Source organism: Danaus plexippus, chromosome 6 (genome assembly GCF_018135715.1).
Source record: "Danaus plexippus chromosome 6, MEX_DaPlex, whole genome shotgun sequence".
Taxonomy (NCBI): Eukaryota; Metazoa; Arthropoda; class Insecta; order Lepidoptera; family Nymphalidae; genus Danaus; species Danaus plexippus.
This window is the reverse complement of record NC_083540.1, coordinates 968703-983475: the sequence shown is the minus strand read 5'-3', so window position 1 is coordinate 983475 and position 14773 is coordinate 968703. Positions and strand designations below refer to the sequence as shown.

General features: G+C 29.4%; 1 protein-coding gene across 1 annotated transcript in view; it reads right to left on the bottom strand.

Annotated features, from left to right (window-relative positions):
* LOC116779217 (galanin receptor type 3) overlaps positions 1-6487 on the bottom strand; it is a 41806-nt gene extending 35319 nt beyond the window's left edge. Inside the window, exon 1 of the mRNA XM_032673423.2 lies at positions 6314-6487. The gene's annotated coding sequence lies outside the window, so the exon portion shown is untranslated. The remainder of the gene's footprint in view (positions 1-6313) is intronic.
* Between the last annotated feature and the right edge of the window lie 8286 nt (positions 6488-14773).

Here is a 14773-nt window from a genome sequence, read left to right as displayed (position 1 = left end):
TACCGAGGTTAATTCGCGAGGCTATTGAAATTAAAAAACATCCCAATTTCAATAGAGAATGTGATGGCTGGAATCTATCAAACTCCTGGGACCCCCTTCTTAAAAATATAAAATCCCATGTCCGTAACCACACCGCAGGACCTCAAGACACCATAAGCGCATTCTGCCGGCATCCAGAGCGGTACGCCAGAAAATTAAGAAATCGATGGCGGTAGGTGATCAATAACAAGGATCAACTGACAGACACTCACATCTCGTCTGCCCGTGATCACGGTTGCTGAAAAGTAACCGAAACGTCGGGATTATGTAGTTTTTTTTTTTAAATAATAAAAATCCGCGTAGTTTATCCGAAAAATAATAGTTTCATTTAAATGAATAAAACTCGCGAAAATCTTAGATCTCATTAACTGTTATATGATTAACTTTTTCAGTCTAGTAATATATGTCATGGAAGCAATTAGGTAACGATATCGCTGTGTTTAGATAAACGTGAGTGTAATTTGACCGGAACCAAATTAGTCAGGGCATGTTAAAAGCCTTATTGTTCTTCATATAAAAATTGTGTACCAGTATATTAGCTAAATTTATTATAATTTGATGTTTAAAATCATCAAATTATCACGTATTTGATGTCACAAATTATATGACACATAATTTTGTCAATAGCCAGTCTAGAAGAATAACTATCAAGAAGTTATCATTAATGAATTGCAAATCATTTAATAAAAAATAACTCTTGCAATATAACCTTTAGCATATTATTGCAGATTTTCTGACTACCAAAAGGTGTATGAAATGATAGTTTCCTTTATGCTTTAAAAATTCCATCTGTTCAATATTCTTATTAATATAAAGAAATACCACAAAAAAATCTGGCTATTACAAAAGAAAACTGAAACTTACGAAGTTTTACTATTTAAAAAACTTATAATATGTGGTATCCATATTTTTTTTTCTATTAATATGATACGTGGGATGCTATGAAACAAAACAAGACAACAAAAATAAAAAAATATACACTCATATACTAAAAATACATCAAATTTAACATTCAACAAATATAAAAGTGAGACAAATTTTATGTAGCGAAAAATTAATTATTTATACAATAAATATTACATCCGAGTAAGCATAGAAGACTTGTCGACACAGTTTTACGGAGAATTTCAGTATACATTAATATTATTCGTGACATAGTGTACTGATTGTGAAGTGACATTGACATTCACATTGAGAGACATTGCGAAATCATAAAAAATGTATTATTATTTCTGACTATATTCAAACAAGAGAGGCTCCCAAGCAAAACAGCCCCGTCTGAAATTTTTTAGGTATTTAATGACAAGCAAAACTTTTATCATGGCAACACTGGTCCTAATAAATCAAAAACGAATATCATCAATGCTTATTTATTAATATAACATCGTCTAGTGTTTCAATAATTAATTATAATTTCATTAATATTAAATATACATATATTGCATATGTATACATTAATTTAAAACCACAACAGAAACCAGTTGCAAAGTTAGGATAATTGTTAATTAATATTTTTAAAATATTCAGAGAAATATGCTATCGGAATGTCAAGGATATAATTTTAGAAGACAAACGATCAATTAACTTAGACGCACTATCTTAAGTTCCTCTATTTATAGAAAATACGACTTAAGGAAGTAAAACGAGAACACAATGGAATCAGTATAGTAAGGAGACAGAACAACCAAGTCAAGATTACCTGGATGAGATTATTGTCAACCTATACCTTCAGTCATTTGGTTTGTAAAAATAATGCCCCGCAGCTTGTTCCTCTAAAGTCACGTCTTAAAGTATTTGGACACTCTCTTACAAAACTTATTATTTGTAAAATAAATAACGCTATGATATCTTCGAATTTTATGTAGGTTTCACTATTTGGTGAATAATTAAAAACAATTGCAATTACCTCACAATGATTACCAAAGTAATTAAAAGCAAAACGATTCTTAGTTCGCGATTATGTAGGCTTTTATAAAAAAAATATCAGAAAAGAATTCACCTATTTAATTAAATTAATTAGTGATCTAATTTTTAATTATTATAGTTTTGAGTTACTTTAACCACACAAGTCACTTAAGCTGTAAAGCACTAACTGATTGCTTCAGAAAAAAATTAGAAAAGAAAAAGTTATATATAATTTGTCTTATAAATTCAAGAGCTCATTACAAATAGAGTTTTAACTTTTAATTTCAGCCTATTATATGCTACTTGACAATCAAATATCCAGTGACATAGTTATTTTGAGTACCTCACGAACGTAGTGTAGAGTCATTGAGTATGCAATTGTGAAGATGGAACTCCCGTCGGGAAGTCACGATCGCGACAAATGACAATTGGGTTACACTTGAAAAGTTGGAACTTCGAAAACCAATTTATATTACAGGCTTATTGAACAGCGAAGAATACCCTCAAGAACAAAAAGAAACAAGTGTTGTTCCTCTTAACGATGTTACTTATAAGAGTTTAAATAACAAATATCTAATTATTGAAGTTGAGAATTATTACCACTTTACTATGTAAGGTTGAAACGAAACGACAGATTTTGTGTTTGTTTTCGGTTACAATAACAGCTCTCAATTACGATTGCGTTTATGCTCAGACCACAACAATTTCAGTGACGTCAAAGGCTTCACCCACACCAACAAGCCAACTATATATTAGGATACATCGTTTTATCTGAGATATATATGTATATTATTTTCATACTTAAAAAAAACAATTATAATTAAAATAAAGCGTACGTGAAACAATTTTACTAAACCAAGGATATTATAAGATCGTTTATTTAAGATACATGATAAATTCTCATCTCACTGTTTACATGGCCCCGTTATTGCGAAGCTCATTTGATGCTTCAATATAGCAGTATAGGAAATACACAATATATTTCAATTCCGATCAACGATAACAGCTCGCAAAGCAGATGGCTATCTTTGGATTATTTATCGTTGAACGGTAAATAAGATTGGTGATTTCTGTATCAACATATACAAGTTACATGGCAGTTACAAATTGCTATTGAATATTTTTTAGACGTGGTGGTGGCCTGGAGGTTAAAAGCCAGCCTCTCATCTCATACGTGAGGGCGCGGGTTCGAATCCTGGCAAGTACCAATGTAATCTTTTCTGAGTCATATGTACTCTCTAAGAGTTTTTAGACGCCATTAACGAACGGTGAAGGAAAACATCGTGAGGAAACCTGGTCTTATAATTTCAAATTATAATATTGAAATCGCCAATCCGTCTTGATGATGATTTTTTATGACAACACTGTCAAAATAACTTAAAAGTTAACAACAAACGATTATAGATTTCGCCACTGTGAAAGTATTATTAATTTCAAATATCGTAAAAAACGTAATTTAAATTCGTGTAAGACTTTAAATGAAGGATTTATTTATACAGGCAGATTTATTAGCACACTTTTTATAGAAATGTTCAAAAACGTGGAACGGAATTTTATTAAACAGCGATTAAACGATGAAGGAGAAAATTAGAAACCACTGAAAATGTACTGAACAACAGGTGCCATCAATGTCACAAAGCGTAATATCATCCTAAAGAATTTTGTTAGAAACTTTATTTATAAAAAGAAAATCTGAAGATAAGAAAGAAGTTTTTAATCATACGATGGTGATAATCGTAATGACCAAACTATCAAATGCATAATAGGTTACTGAATCTATCGAATTAGATACTACATCTATCATTATTATTATACATATGTCATCCAAAGATACTATATGTTTTTAGGTATACAATTCCGCTGCCTTCAAAACAAATCTAAAGTCCCTATCACAGAAAACTATACATACCAATTAACACATTTAAAAACAAATGCCGGTGACATCCAGTTTTTTCCCGTTTCATTTGTATCAAAATTTGTTAAATTTTCCGACAATTTATTTTTCAGTTCATTATTACATGATTATTACAAAAAAAAAATTAAATTAATGTTTTTTAATCAGAAAAAAAGTATTTATAACCAGACAGCATCTTCAAAAGTATTAGCAAGAGTGGTTATTGTTTAAAAAAAATGTTTTATCATAATTCCTTATACCACGGTCCGTACACAGATACCATATCAATGTCTCTCTGAACACAAACCACTTATTAATTGAATAGTCTGCAGTGTATTGATTGATCTGATGAAAGCGAAGAGTAATAACACACCTACTATTTATATAGCATTCACAATAAGGAATCGTAAAAAATATTCTAATATGATTGTTGTACAAAAACACAAAAAATAAATAAGGTTAACTAATAAATGTTGAATGTACATTGGTTCAAGAAACTTAGAAAACCTGAATAATTATTTTGATCCAATTCTATAATTAACATAATTTTGTTTATTTTATTTTCTAAAACACGCTCTGGTTAACTCTGTTAAATTGCTATGTTAGTAACCGTCTATAATTCCCTCTTATTTTAAATTATAATGTACACGTGATACATTTACAGCCTATTAAAATTTCGAACAATATCAAAGCTTATAAAGTTAAAAGGTTAACAAAATATAACCTCTCGTATAATATATGAAAAAAATAGAGTCAAAATATGACGTAATAATAATAATAATAATAATAATAATAAAGTGAAATATAATACATATTATTAATATTTATTTGAACATTCCAAGGAGTATAACAATAAAGAAGGTTTTATATAATGACTCAAGTAGTTGATTCAGTTTTAAATTTCATCGCTGAATATCATCTTGTGAAAATAAAGCCAAAAAAATTATTAGAAGACCCTCCTTTTATGTATGTGTATACATCTGTATGTCTAGAAACCGATATCATACAAGAGAGGTACATCAAAGAATGATGTTATTGTTCTGTTTTTATCGAAGTCCTCCTTAAGCTTTCTTACTAAGCTGGAGAGAATTTTTCTTAGGGGACTTCCTTTCTGAAATATCTGGCAAATATTCAAGATCATTTTAATGTTGACAGCTTCATGTTATACTAAGGAGAAAAATTATTAGCAAATGCTATAATGTTTGAATGGATTATATGTATTACCTAATCTTTCTAATAGTTGGTAAATTTTATTGAGTTTTGTAAATTAGATTAGATATATTAAATAGTAAAAAGCTATTAATTATATGAAACAAAAAGATAGAAACAATATTCCAAACAAAACAAATGAGTTTTTTTTTTCAAACATTTATTTTAAGTCAAGTTTTGTTTTAATCTGACTTTTAATAACACTTGGTTATATCAAGTTCTATTGGACATATAACTTTTTACAAAATGACACTTCAAAATCGAGTGTCATAAAAGGTGTTCCTCAAAGGTGAACCCTTTACCTAAGGTAATATCTGTAACAGATTTGTATAAATCAATTATATGCAAAAATTCAAACGATGAACCTACTTCTGCAATGTAAAGTGCTGATAATATTTCTATTCTTATTGTTTAGAAGTTTAAATAAGGGCTGTCCTTATAAGGAAATATTCACAAAAATAACACGAGAATCTCTTATACCATTAAGAAGTATATTTCATTAGTGTATGAGAGGTCAATATTGTTTACAGAACTATTCAGAGACATCCAATAGATTGTTTTGAGAGTACAACCTACTTGCTGGATATAACAATTGATGTCATTCAAAATATAACATTTAAACGATAATAAAATCCCTTAATGGCTACTGAGTATATGAAAACACAATGATTTTTATATTTCGTATCCCAAGTTAATATCCCATTTACTTGTATAATATATAATAATGAGGCCATTAAGCTTTAGTAGACCTGAAGGCACTTGTTACAGTTCTACGACAGTTACGAGAGCTACGCAGCTACACACTGCTACGTCTGCTACGTATTACAAAATGGTCTAAGAACCTAGAACTTAAATTTATTAATGGAATGCGATCAAATATATTTCATATTGAAATAAAACATTAAAAAACTTCTTTATTAGTAAATGTTTTGTAATATTTTTGTTAGATAAATATGATATACATCCTTATTCAAGATAATCCTGTACTGTCAGCGAATTAAAAAGATCTCTATAAAATTATTAAGTATCAATTGCGTTCGTACCAACTGTCAATGGAACTTGTCCTCGTATCTTTTATCAAGTCACTTTAGTTACTGGAAACTTTTGACATCTATACATTTGTACAACACTCAATAACTTTGTTAGTTCAGCCAAGTACATGGTATGATAATTGAGTGCTTGTATCATTAACTAGGAACACCATCAGGGTATTGAGACTCGTGAATTAATTAACTACTTTTCTTATTGTCTAACACTAATACTCACCTAGACATAGAGTACTATATCCGCACGAGAATCCATCACAGACAGTTTATAAACGAGGTCACATTATAATATCCATTCCATTGAATAGAATAACAAAACACATTTTTATATTATATAAAATTAAGTTTCTTCACGATGATGGTTCGTAGCAAATCAGACGTCCGCCTAGCTCGGTGGACGACGTTGCACTGACGAAGCTCGATGTACTCGCAATCGGTAAACAAACATTAAAATATTTTTATAATAAAAATATATAAATACATTGATCCAGATAGTAAATACAAATAACATGGATGTGCTTCATCTCAAATTTAATTTAATATTTGACAAATAACAACAGAACATAGTGTTTAAATGTGACGTAGTCGTTAGTATGTAGCAATTGTCTTTTGTAATTACTTAAAATATATATGTCGAAGTGCCATGTCCAAGTTGATTATTAGGAGCTGTGACGTCAGCGATGTTATCGTCACATAACACTATTTCCACCTATCAGGTTATCCATTTTCACCAATAAAGCACTCTCACTTACTCGCACCACTTTATTTTCAACTTTAACTAACACTTAGTAATTTCTCCTGGATAGCTCTCACACCACTGTGTCCTCGCCACAGATGTCTCCGAATATAAATGGTTTTCGAGGAGTCATTACATTTACTCTTAATTTTAAATAATAAGTTACAAAGATTATTCGTAGTAATTCAAATAAACAGTAATCATTACAAAAGTTTTCGTAATCAATTATTAAACCAACTAAACTTTATATTGCCATTTAAAATTTAAAGAAATCATAATTGAATAACATTGATTACAAAATGGTTACTGTTTAAGTTTGTGTTTTACTAAAACTCACAAAATAACTTATCTTTACATATTACAAATCACGATACGAATTGCCATTTACTTTCCTTCAATACAAATCGTACGACGATCTATAAAACAAATAATTTTGTTAAAGTTATTACTAACGCCTTGACATTGTTTATGTCACATCTACCCTCTAAAGTGAAATACATATGAAACAACTATACATATGAAACAACTACCCTTTATAATGGTTTGTTAAATGTCGTTGCGCCGACATATATGATATTCAAAAGCCTTAAGAATAAAATAAATGAAATATTATTTGAGTCCTACTAAAGTAAGTACTAAAGTTCAGTCCTACTAAAGTAGATAATTTGAAACCTTATATAAATATATTAACAAAAAAAACGGTGTATATGTATACCTAACCCTTTATACACATCTAGGTTATTCTAACTGCACACGTGCAAACCTTCATCATATGTTTACTACACTCATAAACTATTGAATAAATCTATAATAGTAAATATATTTTCAGTGAGATAACGTTATTTTATATGTTTTATAATATAATATATTCCCGGATCGCTCGTGCTGTGTACAGCCCTGGGCGTTGATGTAATATTTTGAATAAACGAGTCGTTTATTGCAACGAAAAAAAATCACATCAATAACTGAATAGACATTTGTATGTAAAATAAAATATATTTTTCTTGGTATATATGTACCTCAATGGAGATTGTGGTTTGATTTATCCAACTGTCACATGTTGAGATATAGAACTGTGTATCAAAAGAGCTGATTCCCCAGATATAGTATGTTCATCTAACCATTTATAAGACAATAAATATTTTGAGGAAAACAATACCAATTAAATATCTGACTATATGACTTTCTGCTTATTTATTAAAGATCATAAAGGCTTTATATATTTTAGTTTTCATTTAATGCTCACATAATTTCTTGACATATCAAGTCTTACAATGTATGTATGAATGTATACCAAGGCTTTATGTGGACGTTAAAATTACATACGTCAATGTAACGTGAAATTTCCATTACCAAGCATTTTTCACTTATTTCTCTCGCATCTTTGTAATGATGAATTTTATATTAGATTTCAGAATCTTTAAAATGTTATAGTGTATGTGATGGTTGGATTCGGTGTTTATCAAATCACACGCTTTAGGATAACATCAACTCATTCGTATTTTTTAATCTTTTCTATTTATTTGATATCGTAGTAAATATCGTATATTTTGAACTTTATATTTAATATATTTCAACCCTACGGGTGGTTGATAATTATTTTTTAACCCTTCAGGTGGTTGGACAAATATTTACATATAACCATATATTTACACAATAATATTATTAAACATTTTCCAGTAAAAAATTTAAATAATTAATATTTCTTATTCTTCATCGCAAGAGTCCTTGCAGACTCGTCGTGGTCATCACGTATGAGTGATCCGTAATACATGATTACTTTTATGGGAAGAAATAGTTGCAGTGGTTTCCCCTTGCCTTCTGCACCAGCACTTTTTTGGGGCTATTCAGACCCCAAGGCTTGCTATAGCCTGTTCCAGCCAGTGGTGTCTAAATACTCTTAGAAAGTACATACGACTCGGAAAAGATCACATTGGTACTTGCCAGGTTTTGAACCCACGCTCTCATGTAAGAGAGGCGGGCCTTTTAACCTCCAGGCCACCACGACAAAAAAATAATTAATATATTTACTTATAAAAATATTAAAGCTTGTAAAAACGTATGTTTTTCATTGTCGAACGAAAATTGGCTTTGATTAAAAACAACAGACTTTACTGACAGTATTTTTGGTCGTTGTTATTTAAAACTACGTTGAATTTTGGAAGGAATGCGTCAATAATTTTATTTTTCGATACATCTCGCATGTTTAGTCCGATAACAAAACTTCATATTTCTTTCGTATAAACAACTAAAGATGTCTTATTGTATGAGATAAAGTACATACAATAGTACGTAATTCTATATTTTTTATGAAAATTCTCCTTTAGTTTTATATTTAAAGGAGAACTGTAATGTATAAACATATATCTAAAAGTATTATGGAATATTCGTCTAAAAAATTTTTTTATAGAACATTCAAACTTTTTATACTAAATTCAAACTATGAACTTATCTATATAACTTTTTAAATAAAGACAATTATAAAAAATATATACATAATCATTTGAAACAATATTAAAATACATTATCACTATACGCTAAGCAATCTACATTAAAATTTATATATTTTTTTTTTATATTTTATCAAAATGTAGGTATATCTATGTATAAAAATGCTATGTTAACGAAATATATTTACCTATCACAAGCGCCAATAGCCATACCTATTGTTTCTCTACCCATTCTGTAACCTTCAACAAAAATATATACTCTTAATAACATAGATTTTAAATTAACAAGACTCTTGATAACACGCTTCGTTATAACGCCAAGCTAAATTAAAACTTCAGTTCTTTTAGAGTATTCCCATTTTAAAATCACCTAATCGGATGTAAGAGATAATTTTTACTTTACATTAATTAACGTCGTCGCAAAGATTGTTAGATCATTATTAAGGCAGCTTAAAAAACACGTAAGTCTACTCATTAAAAAAATTTGTTCCTAAAAATAAGAGCCTTAACCGCGTCACGAGTAAACTCATAATAGCGGCCTCTTAATCTCTTCACAGTTAAGCTGCTTTCAGTTGAGCCTTTGGTAATAATTGAACAATAACACTGCGTCAAACACAATCAACTGACACAACAACATTATTAATTAATTCCTTAATTCATATTAACAATGAAATGCACATACATATGTCATGAGCGATCTTGATTAATGACTAATTAAATGTTTTTATGTACCTTGAAGGGAACGAAATGTTTTGGTTGCAATATTAATAACAAGAAGATAACATTATCTCTATTAACGAAAGTACAACAACCCTTTTTTTTTACAAAATAAGACAAAGCTCTTGTAAGTGATGTTATTATGTAAATGTGTGACCAATAACACAAATATTACTTTCAGCATTAAATATTAATAGAAATGCAAATCTTCGAATATGAATAATCAGTTAACAACAAATATACAAACAATTTACACAGATTCTTGTTGGAAATCAATTCCAGCTATTTATAAAAATTCATATTATAAAGTTGTCGTCATTTGAGAAACAGTTTATAGCAAATTTATAAGAAATTTTCCGCTCTGCCGTGACAAGGGACTGGACGGACACAGCTTCATCTTCATTACATAACATTTGTGGGAATAATTAATTATAGTCCTGTTTTGCTTGATTTATCATCTGAGCTCTGTGATAATAAAATCTTTTCAAACAGAAAGCAATCCGCCAGAGCGCTACATTGCTCGCAACTTTTGCACAGGCTTTTCATTACTTATATATTTTTTATATTTACCACAACGATACAAGTCATAACAATTATATTTTTCTTAAAAAGTTTTAATTAAATTAATATTAAATCTTTTCATAATGTTTTAAAGTGTTAAGATATTTCGAAAGTTTATTAATTTTATACATTAAATAGTTTTTTGCTTCCATCGTTCAACCAACGCAGTATAATTTAAATAATGAGACAATATTGAATAAACCAAACTAAACAATACTTTGAATATAACTTTTATTATTTCATCAAAATACACTTAGTATTTCATTTAGTAAAAATCATATCAAATGTTTTATCATTGATATACATTATACATATGACGGAATATCTAAAAATAAACGGCTACATTCTTAAACAACATTTTCTCAGACATTCTTTAATATAAAATTAAAATAAATTTCGAGATAAATTCATAACGGCCTCAATCTCCTCCTTTTTCTAAAACATCTCTATAATCACTATGTGTGCATGAATTTTTTGAGTGGTTTTTATGGTTTCAGCCCTCGCCGCGGATTAGAACTATTACCATTTAAATTATATTGTGTTAAATAATAAAATACAAAAGTATTGATTTAATTACAAAAGTTATATATTAAATGTAAATAATTTAAAAAAGGACTGCATTTTTTTTATTTCGTTACTGTCTTTGTTCCTGTTCTTAAATCAACGATTTAGTTAAGTCTTTGTTTTAATGTTTTCGAACGTAAAAATCTAGTCTGCATTACTCAGACGCTTTTAAAGACATATTTTCAATGATTCCATAGCTATTTTTAAAATATCTTCAGTTAAGTGGGTAAAATGAGCAAAACAAAAGAATAATATATTTCGGGAATATAATGATTGCCAGAATAAATCAAAAGAAAGTGGGATTACCACATCAAAGTAAGTCAATTCAACGAAATGGTCAAAGCGTAGCTCGTTAAATCAATCCGGTAACTTCATTGTCCGGAGGTCTTATCGGAGATTGTCAACCCGATTTGTGAATTGTGACCGCGAGCCCTAAAGGTCTTTTCTGTTGTAACCAAGTCTTGCGTCATTATCTGATAACACTGATTTTGCTACCAGGGTTTTGTTTTTAAATATTATTACTAAAAATTTTACCTGTTTTTGAAAGCAATTCGGTACGCGAGATGAAATATTACCATGAATCTTGGATCTGAGAAATGATTGCGCAAAATTTTTAACCTGAAATTGTAGCAGTTATTATTAAAAGGAAATAAAATTTGTGATATTTTTTTATTACAAATGATTTCACAGCATTTACATTTCATCATATTAAATTTAGAAATATTTCCTCGAAATAATCTTAATCCGATTCTATATATTAGTTTTTAAAAAACATTTCTCATTTTTCGTTAAGCTCACACGGACCTGTGATTACAAAACAACATTTGGCATTATTAACTATGAAAAGAATGAATAGGATGAAGGGATATTGTTGAGAGTAAACTTATATAGTAAATAGAACATGTATTAAGTTCTCCCACATTTCTAAACTTAACTATGTATTGCTCGAAAGGTCATGAAAAACGTGGAACCCAGACTAACCGTTTTTATTGAAAAAGATAGAACTTGTGAAGTGCTCTTCCGCTCTTGAAAAACTACTTTTGAACTAATGACAGGCTCACAATTTATCTCCATTAGGAAACGTTTTCTGGTGGCAGAACTCTGTTATGGAACCGAGAGTAAATATACTGAAATTTTCTTCCACTGTTTTGTTTCAAGTAAATATCATACACAGTTTGCAGCATTCCAATTGTATATGGCGATTGGTTATTGAAGTTTTTCCAACAGTAATTGTTCACATACTTATACATACATATGAATATAAATGAAATTTGATACAATCTTTGTCATTTAATCTATAAGTTAACAATAGCCAACATTGAGTAATAAAATTAGCAATCTAAGAAATATAAAAGTGATAACCCAAAAATGAGATATTGCTATTTTTTTTTGTGACTTTTGTTAGTAAGTTTTAATAGTCATATAAATTAAATCCAAGTTAACAATAATGTACATACATAAGTCACGGATAGGAAAAGGGACCGAACTTCACGTTTTTGGATGTTGTGTACCATTAATTTTGCTATCATCCCCTGACTTTCACAGATATATTTTATTTGATTGTATTTATTTAGCTTGTCTATATAACGTAATTAAACATAAATATTTTTAGCACATTATTTTTTTGTGTGCCATAAAAAGAATTTTTTTTTTTCATACTTCATCGACCTACTATAAAATATATATGCTCCAATCGTATGGGCTTAAAATAACAATTAAAATATGTAGTTTAAAGAGCCATTCGTAACAGCTTAAATGAACTAAATGCAAGTGAGTCTCCAAAGCTTTTAATCCTCTCGAATATCGGTCGAAAAAGCTTGCGAACGTGGCACAAGTGGTTTTGGAAATTGCATTAACCTAAGTGTCGCCTGTTTGCACATGCATGAGGTTCGTACTGACCTCGTGTCCCGAAAATTAGCCCTTTGTAAGACCAAAATGTTATGTAAATTTCTTCAACTATACACAATACATTTATATGTATAACTATGAAATTTATTTTGAATGTATAACTAAATTTAAAGTAATAAAAATGTTATTATAGCACAATTATTATATATCTTTTTTTCCTTATAAATCTTCTTAATACTATGGAGTAGAACATTAATGTATTATATATATTTTATTCCGCTCACCACTCCGAGCACTTTGCCGAACAATTGCCAGGTGTTCTTATTATTCCATCATTAGTGATGACGTATTAATGAGTCCGCCAACACGAAGCTACTACAAAACAATACGAAGTAACTATTCACTAAAGTAAAGTACTTATATTTTCGTATCTGAATACATTACCAATGAGTCCTTATTATATGTCATAACTCGAGTCTTTGTTACGGTGTTCGAAGTGTTAATCTAGATATGAACAATAAAACATAACTAACACTGAATGTTTATACCCCAGCTACAATCGACGAGTATTCTTAAAAATGATTAATGTTCTAAAAGATCTCGAGTGCCAATTACGTACTTTAAGGGGTTCTTGAATAGCTCTCTCACTCGGACAAGAAACCGGACTCAACTGTTTACGCAAATCGTAACAAAGTTAGCCTGAAAAATCTCTGGGGAGAACTATGGCCAACATAGTATTGTATTTATATATGTTATGCTGTACGTGTTTTATAATCAACGGATAATAAAAACTAGTCCCCAAAATAAAAAGACTAAAAAATGATTTAAGCTACATATTATGTATTTTAAATTTAGTTTTGAATTAATTTAATATATTAATAAAAATTTGCAATATTATGTAGCGTTGATCTTTATCTGACAATTACGTATTATGATACGTATCATATACTTGTTAAAATGAACAATTGTTAATGTGACGTGTACACACTAGTGTTTAGAACAAAATATGCAATGAAATGTTATTTTAAGTGGTTCACTCCCAAAAGTATAATACTCCCTTTCCCGCAGCACCAAGACAATACACTAATTATGCTTATCTGATCTCTTCGGATATAAATGACACAATTACCCCGAAACCTGAGCCCAACGTTCATCCCCTTCATTGTGTGTGTTACATTTAGCTATAGCTCTTGATCCTATTCCACACAGTCTCACATCACCATTAGCATTCGTATTGAGGTTTATAATTTGTTATGAAGTAACGAAATGTTTTTAAAATTTGTGTTTTTAGCCCCCACGCAATAAGTTATAAGTTTGACGTAGATGTCTGTATATGTGTGTCACTGTGTGTGTGTGTGTCTGCACGCGTGTTTGTGTCTGTCTGTCTGTGGTACTATAGCTCTCAACCAACTTTGAAGCGGTTTTTCATTAGAAAAGCTGTTTCCTTGCGGTGGGTCTTAGCTATGTTTGATTGACATTAGTTCAACGTAATGTAAGTAATGCATTTTTGACGAATGATTTTTCGATTAAATGCTTCTCGAGTATTAGTATATTAGTATAAATGACCATTAATGCTTCGGGATTTTTTTTTCAATTTAATAGCATTAAGTCATATGCCTCTAAAACCTTTGTTATGTCGAATTTGAGAAACTACGAATTGTATTTTATTTTACAGTCTTGTTTTTAAATTATATATTTGAAAATTATGACATACTTTATTAATATATAAATTTTGACATAGACAACAAATGAAAAATGATAAATCTTAATTATCAAAATGGTTTAAGAAAAAATATTTTATATC